General features: G+C 34.3%; 1 protein-coding gene and 1 pseudogene across 6 annotated transcripts in view; one reads left to right on the forward strand and one right to left on the reverse strand.

Moving 5' to 3' along the window:
* The window catches only part of LOC140449565 (mushroom body large-type Kenyon cell-specific protein 1-like), a 477,667-nt gene that overhangs the window by 187,850 nt on the left and 271,132 nt on the right, over positions 1 to 18,685 (forward strand). The window lies entirely within an intron of this gene.
* Positions 6,088 to 7,345, reverse strand: LOC140449912 (succinate dehydrogenase [ubiquinone] flavoprotein subunit B, mitochondrial-like; annotated as a pseudogene).

The raw sequence follows: 18,685 nt of genomic DNA on the forward strand, positions 1-18,685 counted from the left end.
TTTCGCCATATAGTGTTATTAAGGCATCCTGCCAGTGTATTTGCTTTTTGTATTCGATCTCTCACTTCTTTGTCTAGGTCTCCATAGCTAGACAGTGTAATTCCCAGGTATTTTATTTCCATTACTTGTTTAATACTGATGCCATTAATTTCTATATTACATCTGGTTGGTTATTTGCTGACTACTATTGTTTTAGTTTTCTGAGATGAGATTGTCATGTTAAATTATTTTGCTCTTATGTTAAATTTGTGGACCAGTCTTTGTAGACTATCTTGATCTTGGGCTATAGTAGTGGACTTATGTCTTTTGTAATTTCTAGCATGTCGTCCATCGTTTATTTTGGACTAAAGTAAACTCTACTTTTAAAATTTACTACTTAAATATCTTTCTCTGAGAAAGGGATAAGGACTCTTCGGCGTTCTTCACGGTATTTTATACTTTTGCCGGGGTTCTATCTCCAGCGCGTATCGTTGCTAGTGTTAGATTGTTTGTGAAAGTAGGGGCACACAGAGAGCTGGTACTATCACAGCGTTATAATTACAATATACAAGCAAAACTTGTGTCAATAGTGACAAAATTTAAGTAAATTTAAATAGAGGAACAAATAACAAAACTTTTTTAGAATATACAAGTGTATTTATGTTATTTTATTGTAAAATGAACAGAAAAAAAAGTTATAACGCCAAAAAGAAATTTTTTTCAACAATTTTCAGTTAATTTTGTTTATAACTTTTTTATTTTTCTATCTACGATAAAAAGTTATAGAAATATTGTTGTATACAAAAATAATATTGTAGACTAAATGTCACTTTTAAATGGAGTGACTTAGTAATATAATTATCGGTATTTCCTTACCTAATTTGACAGATTTGGTATAGCTCTAAATTTCTCAAAACACTTTTTGTAATTTTTATTAATATTAAGACCTTTTACTAAATTTCAATACGAAACATTATTTAAACATTGGACGGTTTATCCAGTTATACCCTCAACACGATTTTAAATATATAAAAATGGTTGAAAAATTACAAACTCCCCATTACATAACGACAACAAAACCACCAACAAAATATGCCATCAGTAATTTATAACAAACGTAGACCACTATCTTTGCGAACAACGTAAATACGAACAGCAATCACACACAGCCTACAGTACTCACTTTATACAAGTAAATTATGCCTAGTTCGTGAGGTAGAGGTCAGTGTGGTAATTATTTCGAATGCTCAACGTCTTGCAATAGCTCCGTCTCGATACTCTCTCTATTACTATTATTTGCTTACATCTTGGCTTCCGACTGTAATGATTCTGCAATAATATACGGCAATTAGCACTTTAGTTAAAACTATTATTAATTTTTACCTCGTAAATATACGTATTTATTAAATACAAATAATTTCGTATTTTTATTGCATTTTTTCTAATATCATTACTTTTATTGTTATTTCTAAAAACTGTTTTTTGTTACTTCTTAAAAAACTAAGCTCAGAATAGAACAATTATTCTTGCATGAGACACATTCAACAGAGAGCATCCGTAAGGGTAGAGCAAGACGAATCCAACAATATACTACTAGGAGGGATGCATAATATTTTCTTTGCTTTTGCTAATGATTCCCACTCTATTTTGTTCTTTGACTTGAAGTTGGCCCACCTTCTTGTTGTTTTTTTTACCTAGATGTTTCAACTCCCAGTGCTGCTGGCGTGTGGATTCCCACGTTTTCTCTTCCTAGCTCCTCCATCTTCTGTACCAGTTTCTTACACGTTTTCAGGAACTTCATCGTCTCAGGTTCTTTTTTGTTTTGTTTGGGACAAGTCTGAATCCATATTTCATCTTGTGTATCCACGTCCCATTTTTATGTGACTCAGTTCCCACGACGTCCTCCTCGCCCACCTCCGCTGGAGCACCTGGTAGCTGCGAAAAAATAGCTTTGGTATTTTTCATAACTTTGTTGTCCTCGTCGTTTTTGGTGACAGAGACTGATACGTCTCCTATTATTTCCGAGATGTTTCCCTCTTTTACTACGCTCCTCGTAAAGATCTTCTCCAGCCAGTCTTCATTTAGGAACTCTATTGTTTCCTTCTCATCCTTGCATGTTGCCATTTTGTCCACGATAGCGTCTACCCTTCTTTTAATGGCATCTGGGTTCTCTAGCTTTATTTGAACACCTATTGTTGCCATCTTCTTAACTTTCAAGGGTTTCATGTTGATCTGAACGCCTCTGTCATGCACACAGACTTCTTTAAAGCCTTTTTCCTTCACTTCCTCGATATAATCGAGCATCTGATTTCTCATGATGTCGACCTTTCTCTTTATGAATAGCCTTGTACTTGACACCTTCCTCATGAGTTTCTTGAGTTCCTCTACGCTGTCCTCGAGACGCTCCAACTTTGTTTAGATTTGTAGTTGAGTAGTTCTCCCTTTGTCTTTTACAAAAAAAGATATACACAGTAAGGTCTTACTGTATATATCTTGTCTTGTGAATATTATTAAACAATACGATTTTGCTTTTAATTTAGGGATTTAGAGTTAAGGGTTTCGTTAAAAATTAAGTTTTTTAAAGCGGTTCCGCCTACATAATGTACTAGACAACGAGAAAGAAGAGACAAAAAATATAGTAATCACGCGAGACTGAAATGAAAGAATAGCCATTGACACCAATAAAGATCTTGGGTGCATGGAAAAATATGGATCCCAAGAATGGATCAAAATTGATAGAGAGAATATTGGAAATGGGAAAGTCAACTAAAAGAAGAAGAGGCAAACTCAGAAAGAAGTGAATGAAGGGATTAGAAAAGATTGGAAAACATGTATAAATGATAAACCCGAATCACACTTTGACACCTGAAAGGGTATGCGGAGCAGAAAAAGAAAAAGGTTCCGCAACCAAAATAGTTTGAGAACCACTGCTTTAGCCAATACTTATCCTTATTTTCTACTATTAATTGTCCAAGATCCATACGAAAAGGGAAAAAAGAGATTCAGCTACTTAATCTTAGGCATATTCGGTGCAGAATATAAGAAGAGAAGGTGAAAATGTTATATAAATATATTAGTCTAGGCGGGATCTGTTTTCGATTGGACATTTTCCATAGGAAGCTATTTTTTTGCTGGAATCCCTTCAGGATGTGCCCAATATCGATAATCACGATATGCGCCAGTCGCAAACCCTGTGCTAAATTTTTTATTTAACAAAATCTGAAAACAGTTGAAAATTTCTCATTTTTTGCTCCTATTTTCGTTTATAATTCGGAAAATATTGATCCTAGAGAAAAAATTATAACAAGTTAAAAGTTTCGTTATTCAATTCTACACAATATTTCGTTAGCTAGAAATTGAAAATTTAATGTTTATTGTTGAAAAATAGCAATAATTGAAAAAAAAAGTACAAAAAAATTAAGTTAATCCTTTAAATGTTTTCGACTTTCTAAACTTGACATACAAGCTCCATATTCCGCCTAGAAAAACCTTTTAATATGTTTAAAACGTGTGCTAAATTTTGTTAAGATCGGTCGGATAGGTTTTGCATAATAATTTTGCAACCCAGCCTACTGGAAAAAAATCGCAAATTTTCAAATTTATAGTAGGCCCTAAATAAGGCCCTCAGATAGTTGCAAATTTTTTTACACATAAAAGAAGGCTCAAACTTTCAAACGCATTTTATAAAATTCAAATCGGTTCACTAGGAGAGCTTAGAAATTTTTTTAAAGTTTTAAACATTTTTTATATATATTAGGCTTATAAACAAATTGAATAACTTTACGAGCTTTAGACATATCAATTTCAAAATTTATACACTTAAAGAACATTAAAAGACGCTTCTTTAACCTTTACACGAAAAAAAGATACATTCGGCTTACTGGTTGCCGAGATATTGAAGGTCAAAGTTGGCATACATTTGCCGTGTAACCATTAGTGATAGAGGGCTCGTTTTTAAACAAATACCCTCGTCTTGTCAAGTACTTTTTATATGAAAAGTTTTACGTAGTGCTTTTTATGGCAACATCAATAAAAAAGACAAATAAAAAACCTTTTTCGCGTAAAATGTCGCTCAGAATGCATGAGAGGTGGTGGTGGGGGACATTCTCTCGAAATGTAAATCGGCGAGTTCAAAATCATAGCGCGCACTAAAAATTGCATTATCTCGGCTTCTTGTTAACCAATTTTGCTCTTTTTTTTAATCGATGTCTCGGACGACAAGGATTTCAAATATCATATTTTCAAATACCATTTTTATTGCAAAATTGGGAAATTTGCAATAAACAATTGTATGTTAAACAAGTAATTGCATTTTTTCTTCATTCATTTTTTTGGGCTTGTAATTTATACATTGAAGTAAATTGTTACTTTTAGTAAACAATTATGTATTTTTAAATTGTTAATAAATAATTTAAATTGTTAAAACAAAGGGGAACGAAAAAAAAATTTTTTTTTCATAAATAAACTTTATTTTAACTCAATCTTCAATAATTTTTTTTAAAGTCTTTTTCTTTTTTTGGAAGGACAAGAATCTTCAGGTCTGACCTTGACCTTCAATATCTCGGCAACCAGTAGGTCAAATGTATCGTTTTTTTTTTAAAGAAGCGTCTTTTAATGTTCTTTAAGTGTATAAATTTTGAAATCGATATGTTTAAAGCTCGTAAAGTTATTCAATTTGTTTATGTTTAATGTAAAAATGTTTAAAACTTTAAAAAATTTTCTAGGCTCTCCTAGTAAACCGATTTGAATTTTACAAAAAGCCTTTGAAAGTTTGAGCCTTCCTTTATATGTAAAAAAAATTGCAACTATCTGAGAGCCTTATTTAGGGCCTACTATAAATTTGAAAATTTGCGATTTTTTTCCAGCAGGCTGGATTGAAAAATTATTATGCAAAACCTATCCGACCGATCTTAACAAAATTTAGCACACGTTTTAAACAAATTAAAAAGTTTTTCTAGGCGGAATATGGAGCTTGTAAGTCAAGTTTAAAAAGTCGAAAACATTTAAAGGATTAACTTCATTTTTTTGTACTTTTTTTCCAATTATTGCTATTTTTTCAACAATAAACATTAAATTTTCAATTTCTAGCTAACAAAATATTGTGTAAAATTGAATACCGAAACTTTTAACTTCGTATAATTTTTTCTCTAGGATCAATATTTTCCGAATTATAAACGAAAATAGGAGCAAAAAATGAGAAATTTTAAATTTTTTTCAAATTTTGTTGAATAAAAAATTTAGCACAGGGTTTGCGACTGGCGCATATCGTGATTATCGATATTGGGCACATCCTGAAGGGATTCCAGCAAAAAATAGCTTCCTATGGAAAATGTCCATTATGGTCTGAATTTCTACAGATCCCGCCTAGTCTATATATTATATTATAAATGAAAATGTTATATAAATATAATATCGCAAATTCTAAAGGTATTTTGATGTTATATGGTATGCATGATTATTTTTATCGTTTTTTATTTAAAATTCCATGAAACCAGAAATTGAACGCGCGGAAAACAAATTAGTTTTCAAATAAATTAACTTCGCAACAATCTGGTAAATCTCTCTTGATCTCTTATTGTCAAGTTTATCAAGGACTCCCGCCACAACATCATACGCTCGCATTAATGCAAAACTCATTTTAGGTCAGGGTTTTCATAATACGCTTGCCATTTATATAAATTCTGCTCGTTTTGAAAGTTATGACGATGTATGTGTACCTTTCTCTGATAACAAATTATTCCTGGTGTTTCAATGTCGCCGAAGCGTAATAGTGGGGTTGGAATTGAGTAATAAAAATGAAGGACAACGGGAACTTGGATATCATTAAGAAATATTTCTTATATTATAACAGATTTATTTTATATCTATACTGTAACATCGGTAAATATTTAATAAAGTAATAGTGGAAAAGAAGACTTAAATAAATTAACTAATTATAATGTATATAATAACTGCCTTTTTGGATCTATTTATTTGTTTATTTACCTCCATTGTATACATCAATCTATCCACAAATGAAATAAGCATTTATTTTGTTAAATATACTGATATGTAGATAGTCAGTTTGTAACCTTCATAAAACTAATCTAAAATTCTGATTTTATTAGTCTAGGTGTGTTTTCTCCAATGTTCTGACGACGGTTTCTTTTGTTATCCTTCCAATGGTTTACTGTAGTTGTATTCGTCAACATCGCCAAAATTCTCCATTTTGGTGACGCTTTCTTTCAGTGTGTCTTCAATACAAAATACAGCAGCATGAACTTGCATGGTCTTTTGCATTTGCAATCTTAAATCGGCTGTGCTGATGCCAGCGTTTGCGAATCGGGCCCAATCCAAGTTGGCGACAGATTCTTCACCCGCATTGTCTTTAATACTGCCAATAGATTCGCCGGGTTTGTGTTCTTCAGAAATGGTTAAGGAACAAGCCCTTCCAAAGACAACCAAGTCAAGAAGAGAATTAGCACCCAGTCTATTAGCACCGTGTACAGATGAAGAAGCAGCTTCACCACAATCGCACAGTCCGTGCACTCGTTTGTCCTCGCTGTTAACAGTAGTTAGTACCTGTCCTTTATAGTTGATGGGTACTCCTCCCATATTGTGATGTAGGGTTGGTTACACAGAAATGGGTTCTCTAGTGACATCGACACCGGCAAAGATCATCGCAGTTTCTGAGATACCTGACAGACTTTGTGCCAACTGATCAGTCGGCAATTGGTGGAGCTAGAAGGTATATGTGGTCCTTGTCAGGTTTGCAGCCACGTCCTTCTCTGATTTCTATGGTCATACTTCTAGATACTACATCTCTGGAAGCTAAATCGTTAGCTACGGGTGCGTATCCAGCACCATAAATACCAGTAGGATGGAACTGTACGAATTCGAGATCTTGTGACGACAAGCCGGCTCTAGCTACCATCGCAGTACCATCACCAGTACACTTATAAGGAGAAGTACATAAGAAGTATGCTCTACCATATCCTCCAGTAGCCCAAATTGTATTCTTGGCTCTGAACCTATGCAAATTACTATCCTCTAGGCATAGAACGATAACTCCTCAGCACTCTCCACCTTCCATAATTAAGTCTAAAGCGAAATATTCTACGAAATAATTGCAATCGTATCTTAAACTTTGACCATACAGGGTGTGAAGTAGACAGTGGCCGGTCCTATCGGCTACACAATAGTACCTGTGGCCTGTCCACCTTTTCCAAACTTCAAGAACTGACCACCAAAAGCTCTTTGATAGATTTTCTTCACACTTCACTTCACAAGTTTGATTGGGACCTGAAGGCAGATCAGACGGCAGTACTTGTTTTAGTGTACGCACTTACTGAAACGTTGTGCACATTAAATTGTCTGGCCAGCACATTAGGATGCACCAGTACTTATTAACTGTATTTCGCACTAAAACGTTGTATGGCTTCTTTGACGGAGTTTAGGGGGATGTCGTGCTAAATCACCTCGTTGGAGACATAATATGGTAAGTAACACCTTATTTTGGAACATATGTAAGATGTTTACATTGGAGGCACTGGCGGTACCCCATAGCTGGATCTCATAAGTCCTAATGGCGTTAAGAATAGACTTATATAGGAAAACCTTGTTATTCAAGGGAAATTTTGATTTGCGGCCAATGAGCCGCATATTATTATATTAGATATAAAATTACTTAATTTAAATCAAAGCTGTTTGCGTTTGGTGAATATACATTTTTCCAGGTTAGGCGACAGTCTAAATGCATATTAATTTGGTATTTTCGGAATGAGGTAGTTCATTATTGTCAATAGATATATACAGGAAAACACCTTTTTCTGCATAGTCTAAATATTACGCTGAGTGAATTAGTTCCATGAGACTTGATTCACCATACTTTAACCATTTCTGAATTCTATTTAGGTTTATTTGGAGGTTTCTTAAGGCTGATAATGGATCTGTGTTTAACCCAAATAGCAGTGTTGTCTACATTTATTGCTACTGCAGTTGTTCCTGGTGTGCAGATCCTTGGACTAATCTCACACAAATAAGTTATGTTAAAATAATTTTTCTTCGATTGGGAAAACTGCTACCAAATTAAAATGTGATTTTAAGTCGGAGAATGAATGAATCAATATATATTATTTGTAACTCATAAGTAACTTGTACAAAGAGGGTTTGTCTTTTAACAGTCCCTTTTGTCTTTTGAAGTGTGTACAAATCATACAGTATTTTCCAATTTCTTAGAGTATGTCGTATTACCCCGTGTAAAGGCAGGCCACTCTAGTGAAATACCTTCACGGTTTCTCCTGCTCGTTGTAAAAGGCAAAAAATTGGAGTAGCTGTTAGCTGACCATTATCGAAGTCTTATTTTGTCCTTGCGTGAAAGTAAATACTTCCAACTATCATACGACACCTACCCCTAACCGTGATATACCTGAGATACGTTTTGATACCCAAATCTATACCCGAGGGGAAAACCTTCACGAATATAAAAACCAGTGGAGGAAACCACTGAAAACAAATGGATATGCATAGGGCGGCTATGCATCATCCTAATATACCACCTCCTCAACCTCAAGGTGTAGCACCATCGTACCAAAGGGGTGCATGGTCTAGATGTAACATAGTGGGCTACAAGCGATGCCCAAGTGAGATGGCGAACCTGAGAGGAAAATAGCCTTGGCGGGGCAGGGGTGCACTGCCCCACTCCATCGATCAGTACGACCCAACTCGTGAGAAGAAAGATGAGAAGGAATAAAAATAAAAAAGACGGAAGAGAGAGTAGCTAGAATGATGAAACTAGAGGAAAGAAAAGCTAAAAAGAAAGAAATAGAAGAAAATAATCGCAGAAGCAACGGGAAAAATACGGCAGGAAGAGAGAAACAACAAATTAAGGGAGAGAAAACAGTAAAGGGAGGAAAAAAAGAGAAAGAGGGAGAAGAAAACAAACAGAAGAAGGGAAAAAATAAAATGAGGAAAGAGATTCTAAGGAAAGAAAACAAAAGAAAGAAAGAAGAAGGGGTAGCAAGCAGCTAGGACAGCGGAAGCAGCTCTGACGATGAATAGAAAAAGCGGTGATCAGCAAAAGGAGAAAAATAACCAGTTTGGAGTAAGAGGAAAACCACTCAACTACAAATCGAGATTAAAGCTGGAGTGTCTCCAGGACAGCATTGAGAAACTCAAGAAACTCATGACAAAGGTGCCAAATACAAGGCTATCCATAAAGAAAGAGGTCGAGATCCTGAGAAATCAGGTGCTTGATTACATCGAGCTAGTGGAGGAAAATAAGAAGAGGCTTCAAAGAAGTCTGTGTGAATGACACCCAGAGGCGTGCAGATCTACATGGAACCCTTAAAAGTTAATAAGATGACGACAATGCGGGTTCAAGTGCACCTAGAAAACCCAGAAGGATTAATTAAAAGGAGGGTAGACACTCTTGCGAGCAAGATGGCAATATGAGAGGATGAGAAGGATTCTTTATGTTCACAAATTGATAACAATTTGATAAAAAGTTTGCGATATAACTTAACAGTGACCCAAAAACTCCCAGGAACGATAACTTACCGATAAACATAACAATGATTTACTGTGTCAAACGCCTTAGAGAAGTCGGTGTAAGTAGCATGTTCTTGACTTCTATTCTCCAAGGCATCGGTCTCGAATATTTCATAATCCAGCGAATCAGTTATAGTTGATCTATTCCAGCGAAAACCATGTTGTTCCTCACATTTATCTGTTTGAAGGAGGTAACATTGTTGTTAGTTACTTTTCCCTGTACAACATTTATTTATGATAGATAAACTAGAAGGAATATTTTCCTTTAATAATTGTGAGTGAAACGAGTACGACTAACGAAATTAAAAACTGGTACTCATTAGTTGTAATTTTTCGATACTACATTTTTGGTCCTGGCTTAAAAATGATTATATATAATATCTATTTATAAAGAGTACTTCAAAAATATTGATAAGTAAGTTTAAAGTATTATACTTCAAATGCATCAATCAAAAAGTATCCATTGAACACTTTGTTGTCACAGCAACAGAATCATAGATCGAAATATTTTTTAATTGTTTTGTTTCCGAGTTTTAGGAAACTTTATCGAAATATAAATAAAATATATATAAATTAAACCTTATTATTTTATATATTTTAATTAAGTTTAATTATATAACAAGAAACTAACAGAATGTGGTACTAAAGAAACTTAGGTAGTTACAAAACTTTCAATTTAATTTAATTAATTTAATTTTAATCGGAGTTTCTTTGAATTAACCCCACATAGGTTTACAGCAGTTTTCAAACTTCCCAAGATTTTCTGTCCCGCATTCGAGCACATTATTTCAAATTTAATGTAGCTGAAGTACAAAAGCACGGAAAACAAATTAGTTGTCACATAGAGTAGTGCGTTTTGAATTTTCAAGGACTAGAGAGATTTCAAATTATACGACGGGTTTAATAGGTTTGCTGCAGGGTAGTATGCTTTGTCCAGCACTTTTGTACGCACTGATTATTATCTTTTACTATGAATGTGTTTTTAATCTATTTTTTTCTGTTTCTTTTTGCTGTGTTTCTATTTTAAACATATTATTTACATTTAGAAAATATAGAAAACATAGTATGAAGCTTTGCGCTGGTCTTGTAGCAATTTGTGTTTGCCTACCACGTTGGGTGTCACTAGTAACAATATATACAGCTTACCACGTTGCTGGGAGATAGTTGTAAGAATATATAATTGCTTATAGGGGATTGAAAGAAGTAACTGAACAATTACTAGGTTGAAGATAGGGTAAGTAAATAAATTGAAACGTTTGCAAACGGCTACTCGTGTTTTGGTTGTAGAGCTGGGTCGTGGATAAAGGTTTCTTTATTTGAGGAACTGGAGAAACTAATTACACAAAAAAGAAATCAAAAAATACTTAAAGAGATTTCCTGGGCAACAATACACAAGAAGATTCCTAAAATTTTTAAGTTGGACTAAAGAAAAGCTCTTCATTCCCAAAAATTTTAAGGGTGAAAATCTATTTAAATAAATAATTTTAAACTCCTGATTTAAAGAGAAATATTACATATATATTATTATTTCACATAATCAGTTATCTTTTAACAAAACAGAATTTGAAATTTTGGTTATGTACCAAATGAAAGAAAAAAATAATACTGACTATCATATGTCGGAATGAAACATCAAACTTTTCTGAATTATTAATTAATTATCAAGGTCAACTTTATTTAAAAAAAAACTAAAATATGACAATTAGCTGATCCATAAAACATCGAATTGGGCTTCAGGTTATTTTGGATGATAACACAATGTATTCTTCAAAGCTCGGCTATTCAATTTTTACTTAAAACCATGTGGACTTCTTAAAACCTTGGAAACGCTGTTTTTCAAATCACTTTGGAATACAGTAACAGATCGGTGAATATCTCACCTTACTAACACTGCCATTTTGAGATTCAATTCGCCTTCTTCTAACTCATGTAATTATGCGAAAATTTTGCCGGTATTTTTAAAACTGTCACCGAAAAAGATCTTTACTGTTCAGAACCCAATCTGCTTCTTCTGATCGGTACATTTTACACAATCTGAATTCCCGATGTTACCGCTACTCTAACGAATTTTCGATCACAAATTTGTCATGACTTCAACAATGAAACCGACTGATATCACGGTTCATCGAAGAGTGATGTGATATCATTCTCCCAAAATCGGTCTTTTGCCCGCATCAGCGGAAAGATTCATATTTTACAAACGAAATAGCAATTTGTGTTTTTATAAACAGACTAAAAATGTTTATATTATCAATCTCAGCGACGCAAAAATATTAAGAACATTTTTCGGCGTTTTAATATATAAGGGTAAAACGAAAATGCTACATTCTACAGTACCACCTACTGTACCACTTTTTTCCGTCACGTAAAAAACTACATTGAAACAAGAAAAGGAAAAAGACAGTTAAGATTTGATTTCACGTACAGTTCGTCTGTGTATTCGCTTATACGTATTTCACCCTAATAGGGATCATCAGAGACGGATATTCACAGTCGCTCTGAAAGTGAAAATAAATCTGTTCTGTCTTAGGAAGCAACTCTAACATGGCTTCGTATAGACACAAATAGAGACATCTGATATTAAAATCCGTAAACTAATTTTCGAAACCAAATTCAGATTTTTCTTTAATCTGTGCCTTCTAAGAATTGCAAGGAAAAACAGACGTTGATAAAGATGTTAATACATTGAAAGACATTTGCAAAAAGTTTAGTTATTTGAACTGTTGGTAGCACTAACAGCGCTATAAAAATAGTATTTTTTAAATTCGTACGAAATGCTCTACTCTCTTACAAAACGCTTTGTAATTATTATAACCATATTTTTTAAACATGGAAAGTGTACAAGAAGAACCCTGTATAATATGTACTCATTCGATGTTTAATTTTTGGCTGATAACTTGTCAATAACTGTTTCATCTCTTCTATACACCTCCATTTTCTAAATGGGTTTGTCTTTAGCGCAATTCTCACTAGTATGTCATCCTTTATTCTTCCTACATGATTTTAACACCTACATCGTTTATGTTTTCTATAGTATTCACTGCCTTCCCTCGCTCAACCGTTTCCATCTCTCTTTGTTGTCCCATTCTCCATCGTTTAGGTCTCTCTTACTCATGGCGTCGTCTACTTCGTTCATCCAGGATCTTCGGGGTCGTCCTCTTTTCCTCCTTCCTATGGGGCTCCATTCGGTTATTCTCTTTATCCATTTGCTGTCGCTAGTTCTTCTTACATGTCCATACCACTTTAGTCTTTTTTGTTCTATATATGTTAGTATGTCTGTTTCTATTGATGTTCTTTGCTTTATTTCGTCATTACTTCTCCTATCCATTCTTGTTACTCTGCAGCATCTTCGCAGGCATTCCATCTCTGTTGCTACTATCCTACTGCTGTTTTTCTTGTTTATAATCCAATTTGGAGCCCCATATGCCATAATACTTCGCACTAATGATTTATAAAGTTGTGTTTTTGTTTTCATATTTAGGTGTCTATTCCACCATACTGAGTTAAGTTGACGGATTGCTGTTCTTGTTTGTCTTGTTTACTTAATTTCTTCCTCTGTCGTTGCCTTTTTTCGTGATTATAAACTCCTATTTAAATTTATCCTTTCCTTTGATTGTTACGTTGTCGTCAATCTGTAGATCTTCTACGTCTTCTTTAATTGTAAATAGGTACTCTGTTTTCGCTAGGTTAATATCTAGGCCAGTCATATGTTTTCTCATTTTATTATACCCTGCTCCCCGTATTTCGCTCCAATGCCTATGTCTTCGTTTCTTACGTGATCCTTTTCAGTTGTTCAAGCAGCAGTTCATAATATGCTTTCATCAATATAATAATTAAAACTTCAAAATATTTAATAAGATTTGGCAAAACATCAATTACACTTGCTTTTTATTTTGTTTTAGGTAAGTCGAAGCTGAAAATACACTTTTAAAGGACAAAGAAACAAACAACGAGCGAATTTTGTAAGTTATCAAACATTTTCTTAAAATTTTTTGTCATTTACCAAATAGTTTTATCCAGTATATGGAAAGAAAATATTAATAAAAATTTTGATTTTAAAAACGCGTTTATAAATGGTATATTAATATTAAAAAACCCTGTCGGGCTACATCACAAAACGTTTTTAGAATAACTATTCCATCATCAGTACTAATCTAATTTTACCACTTCACTAACGTGAAAGTTTTGACCAAGGTTATAACAATACTTACTGGCTTAATAATGACTTGCTGTGGAACGAGACATGGCGATTAACTCGTTTCATCGTGACTTTCTCCTTCTCCATCGTCACTATTTTCATGACCCATATCATCTACAACTTTTCTTACAACCATTTTCCACTAATCATTTTAATTTTGTTATCTACACATCTTTTCATCTTTCTCAGTCCATCAAACCAATCTTTCTAAACGTTTTTTAATATTTAACTGTTCACATGTTATATTCTTATTAAAGAGTACACATTCACGTTTGCTTTATTTAAAGTAGTAATACTTATTTTGGTGTAGCACTGATGATGGAATACTTATTCCGAACACGTTCTGTAATGTAGCCCGATATGGTTTATACAGCTAACTACAGATATTTAATTTCCTTATGGAAATATTATTATTGAAAACAAATGGTAAGGCATTAGACGAGATGCTCTGTTTAATTAAGGGCTTTAGAGTACTTTGGAAACAATAAATATTTCAGCGATTACTGCACCTAAAACTGTTTTTAAACATCAATCACAAATATATGTACCAAACATTTATCATGAACACAATTTGGATTTCATAGATGTATATGTACAAGTAAAGCTCCCTGTCTGATTAATATTCTAATTCAGAGATGCTAAGAGGTTAGAGGCTTAGATGCTTATAAAGCAAATTAAAAATAAATAAAATTTTGCGATTACCTTTATTTGGGGCTTCTAGTATTTCTCAGTTGCTTGCTTTATCCAAGAAAAACAAGGAAATTAATATAGTAAAACAAATTATAAACTTTCAAATACCATTCAAATACCAAACGTTCTACTAACTTTTATCATGTACAATACAGTACAGTACTTTACCAATATCCTAATGTCAATTTTACTTTCAAATTAATTAGAATCAAATAGACATAAATATTAGTTGGACGCTTTGATTTAATGATAATGAGGAAAATCGAGTCGGCTGATAGAGGAGTAGGAACTAAAGTTCAATCAATCTTATTTAATAATCCTGATAAGAACACGTTAAGAAGCTATAAAGCTAGGTTATGAGATGGTTTTAGTAGTAAATAATGTGAATATTACATTTCTTCATTATAGTAACTCATAGCAAAAGTAGCGTTCAAAAGAAATTCAGTTTTATTATAATTATTTGACATTTTTTCAGAGTATTTCGTAATAATAATTTTTGTTCTTGCTCATTCTTCCATTTATATTTCTTTTAATTTTAGACTTCGTCTACAGCCTAGAAATGGCTTCAATCTTGTCTATAACTCATCATCAATAATCAATATCCTTTCATTTTTCGTATATATTTTTCCTTTTTAACATGTGTCTTCATCCCACAATAATATCTTCATTTAATAATATCGTAAATTTTTTCTGGCTTTGAGATATTTTGGAATAAAGGCTAAATAGCCTTTTCTTTTATTTCAAAAGGTTTCCCAATGATTTATTGAAAAATATTTTAATTTTATTAAACTTTGTTAACATTTACATTTTTTCTTCTACTTCTGGCATTTGGCGTCTTCTGTGGAAGTTACTGATCAACTTCGCTGTTCCTTACTCCTACTTATTTCAATCCATCGTGTCTTCTTCATCTTACCCTTTCTCTCTTAAGTCCTCTGCCACATAGTATTTTCATTTTCCGCCCCTTTTCTATCGCTTTAACTTATCAGCATATCTGATGCTGTTGATAACAACATAATTTATGAAGAAATACATTTATCGCAATTACAGCTCACTTATTTTCACGGAAAATCTATTTAGAGTATAAATGGAGTAGCATTGGCAAAGTAATACATCCCTGTCGTACAAACTTCTAAATATTTATTTCCTCTGGAGCGTTCGAGTTTTATTCTTACCATTAAACCCCAATATAATCTTGACAGTATTTAAACATCTTAATAATCAATGTTTAGTTTTTGCAAGATTCCCAAATTTATTACAAACTTATAAACAATTGTCTTATTGCATTTGTACAACAATAATTTTCGTCACGAATCTATCTTACTTTATTTTACTTAATTATATGTTTAAAAAAGCCAACACAATATTTTCTAAAGTTGCATCACACTTAAGTAGATATTATATAGGAAAATACTGCACGAATGTATCATTTGTACGAAATAAAAAATCTTACGGATCCTTTCTAATAATTTGATAATAATGGCAACCTCGGCAAATCAATCAAATGAATTTCACAAGTAACGCAATTACCCCAATGGTAGGTAAATAACCCAAAAATAGGAAGAAAATATAACAATCAAGATCGACCAAAAGGCAAAAATAAGAAATTTCCACAACGACATGTGAAATGACTTAGTAGATGATCCAATAATGGATCATCTACGAATTATAATAATAAAGATAAACGTTAGAGAATGCAGAAGGGTAAAAAAGGCGAAGATATCCAGAGAGAGAAAGAACTACCCAAAGAAGGAGTTGGCTCTAGTATAAAATGATAACTAAGGATCGGATTTAATGCATAGTATGTGTCTATCTAAAAATATTTTTGTCCAAACAAAAAAATTCAAAAATTTTTTAATTTGACACAAAATATTTATTAGATGTTTCCTCATAAATAATTCGGAAAAACACATTTTAGTTCATTATAATCGAAGATATATGTAGTCATATTGTTGTTTTATTCTAAATAGGTACCATTTTTTTTTTCGTCTATAGAGGGAGGGTCTGGAATCTTCAAAAGACATCTCAATTCAGGACGCCGCCTGACTGACCTTAGTGCAGGATTCGTTCTTCGTACTCCCGGCGATAGTTCCCCAGGTACTTTAAAATGCCCTCTCGTCGCCAAGTCTACGCCAAACGTCTACCTGCTAAACCAGACCCTCTGTCATCCAGCGATCCGGAAGCGGAATGGCCGCTGTAAGGCAGGCATCTCTTCCAAAGCTCTACCTTCATTAATTTATTCTCCATTCATAAACATCCACACTCCATTCGTCAGCATGGAGGATCCCTGTCTCGTTCCAGGTAGTGCGTAGAAGACCCTCATCGCTGCCCATTCCCATGTGGGCATTTCCTCCTTCCCCACAGTCTGACTCACGCCTATCTAACTCATATAGTGTGGCCCACTTCTCTAGCTTTAACTTCCAGCATCTTTCACTTTTAGGTTGGTCCAACCTGATTTATTTTTAATCATTCTCTCAATAGTTTCTCTTACTGTAACAAAATTTACACCTCTCTCTCTCTCTCTCTCCATTCTGTTCCTTTCTATTATCCAATTGCTGCAATCTAACATCGTATGTGTCACAGTGTCCGAGTATCTACAGTATTATAGGCATTCAACTGTGTCAGCCATTCCGAACCTAGAGAGGTATGCCCTAAAACACCCGTGTCCTGTGAGCACCTGCGTCAGGAAATAATCCAGTCCCCTGTGGTCACAGTCCACCCAATCTTTATGTTCGGGATTAGCATTTTCGTCCACTGTGCCATATCCTCCGTGATGTTCCATTCTTCTTGCTATCTTTCAATTGACCTTTCCCTTTAATATCTTCTCTCGGCTACAGTAAGATTTGGGCCTCTTCTCTCATAGAGCTTTTTTCTTTCCACCCCCAAAACATGCAACGGAACACATCCAGTGATGGTCCACAATCCTGTCGCAGACACAGTCCTGTAGGCGCATGCCACTCGCAACAGACTTGTTCTGTTCACTTGTGTCATGAGCCTCCTATAGGCCGTTATCTCTACCGCCTCGCTCCAGGCTGGTGCCGCGTAGAGGATGATCGAATGTACAACACCGTGTAAGACCCTCCTCCTTTCGGCTTAGGATATCACCCTCCCCAGCGCAGCCGCACTATTCGCAGCCTTCCGGACCACCTCCCGCACGTTTTCCCCCCATGTTCCATTCTGGTGCAATGTCACTCCTTAGGTATTTTACTTTGCTTGCCTGTTCCTTGTCCCCTTGAAAATGATGGCTTTGGTTTTTTCTGCCGCAAGTTTCAGTTTATGCTGCGTCATCCATTTCTTTACGACGCGGCCTGCGTTCCGAACCCGGTATTTGAGATCTGGCTTATTCCGGGCCACTACCAGTACAGCGAGGTCATCCGCAAATGGGAAGGGGGTTGTACCCTCCATGTATTCACAGTGCATAACCCCGTCATATGCCAGGTTCCATAGCGTCGGGCCCAAGACAGATCCCTGGGGTACCCCGGCCTAAATAGGTACCTAGTTCACCATTGATATCAGCATATATAAAAACATATAAAAGTAATGTTTTTATTTGAATAACTATCTCAATAGACTATTTTTAACCGATAAAACGTCATAGCAACGCCACGTTTCCTACTGACAACTCCTTCCTGCCCGTGATTTCTCAGGGACAAAATTATGACAGACTGGCGTCTCGTGATTTTACTGTCAAAATTTAATTCGCGAAAATTGCCAAGGCAACAAACTTTCATAGCAGTCGAAAATATTGCCGACAAAATTTTCTCTCTTATAAAATTATATACGATAATATTTATAAAACCCACTAGAATATAACAGAAATTATGTGATTTTTCGAAATTTATGCGATTTACTGCATATGTATGCGCATATTTTATCAAAATTAATAGCATATAAATCTGCTCCCTAATCAGTCCAGGTTTTCCACAGAGTGTCATGATTCTATCTTGTTTTGTGTGAAACTTAGAGGTCGCTGGTTAAATGAAAGTATAATAATAATTGAAGGAAAAATGCAATATTTTGACAGTAAATAAATTAGCGAAAATAGCAAAGATTAATTGTGAATAAATTAAGAAAATTAGCTGGCTTTTCCTCATTGCTATTATCTGTACAAAGAATATACTTACCTTTTGAAATATTGGTGTATGAATTATTTTAGCAGGCAGTAGAATAGTACCACGTCACGACGCTAAGGGACGCCCGGCACCGAGGCTCAAAAGAGGACGTAACTGATAAACTGGGTGAATTTCATTCGCTGTCTCCGCAGGAAGTGTTTGCGCGACGTAATTTCCAAAA

Source organism: Diabrotica undecimpunctata, chromosome 9 (assembly GCF_040954645.1).
Source record: "Diabrotica undecimpunctata isolate CICGRU chromosome 9, icDiaUnde3, whole genome shotgun sequence".
Taxonomy (NCBI): Eukaryota; Metazoa; Arthropoda; class Insecta; order Coleoptera; family Chrysomelidae; genus Diabrotica; species Diabrotica undecimpunctata.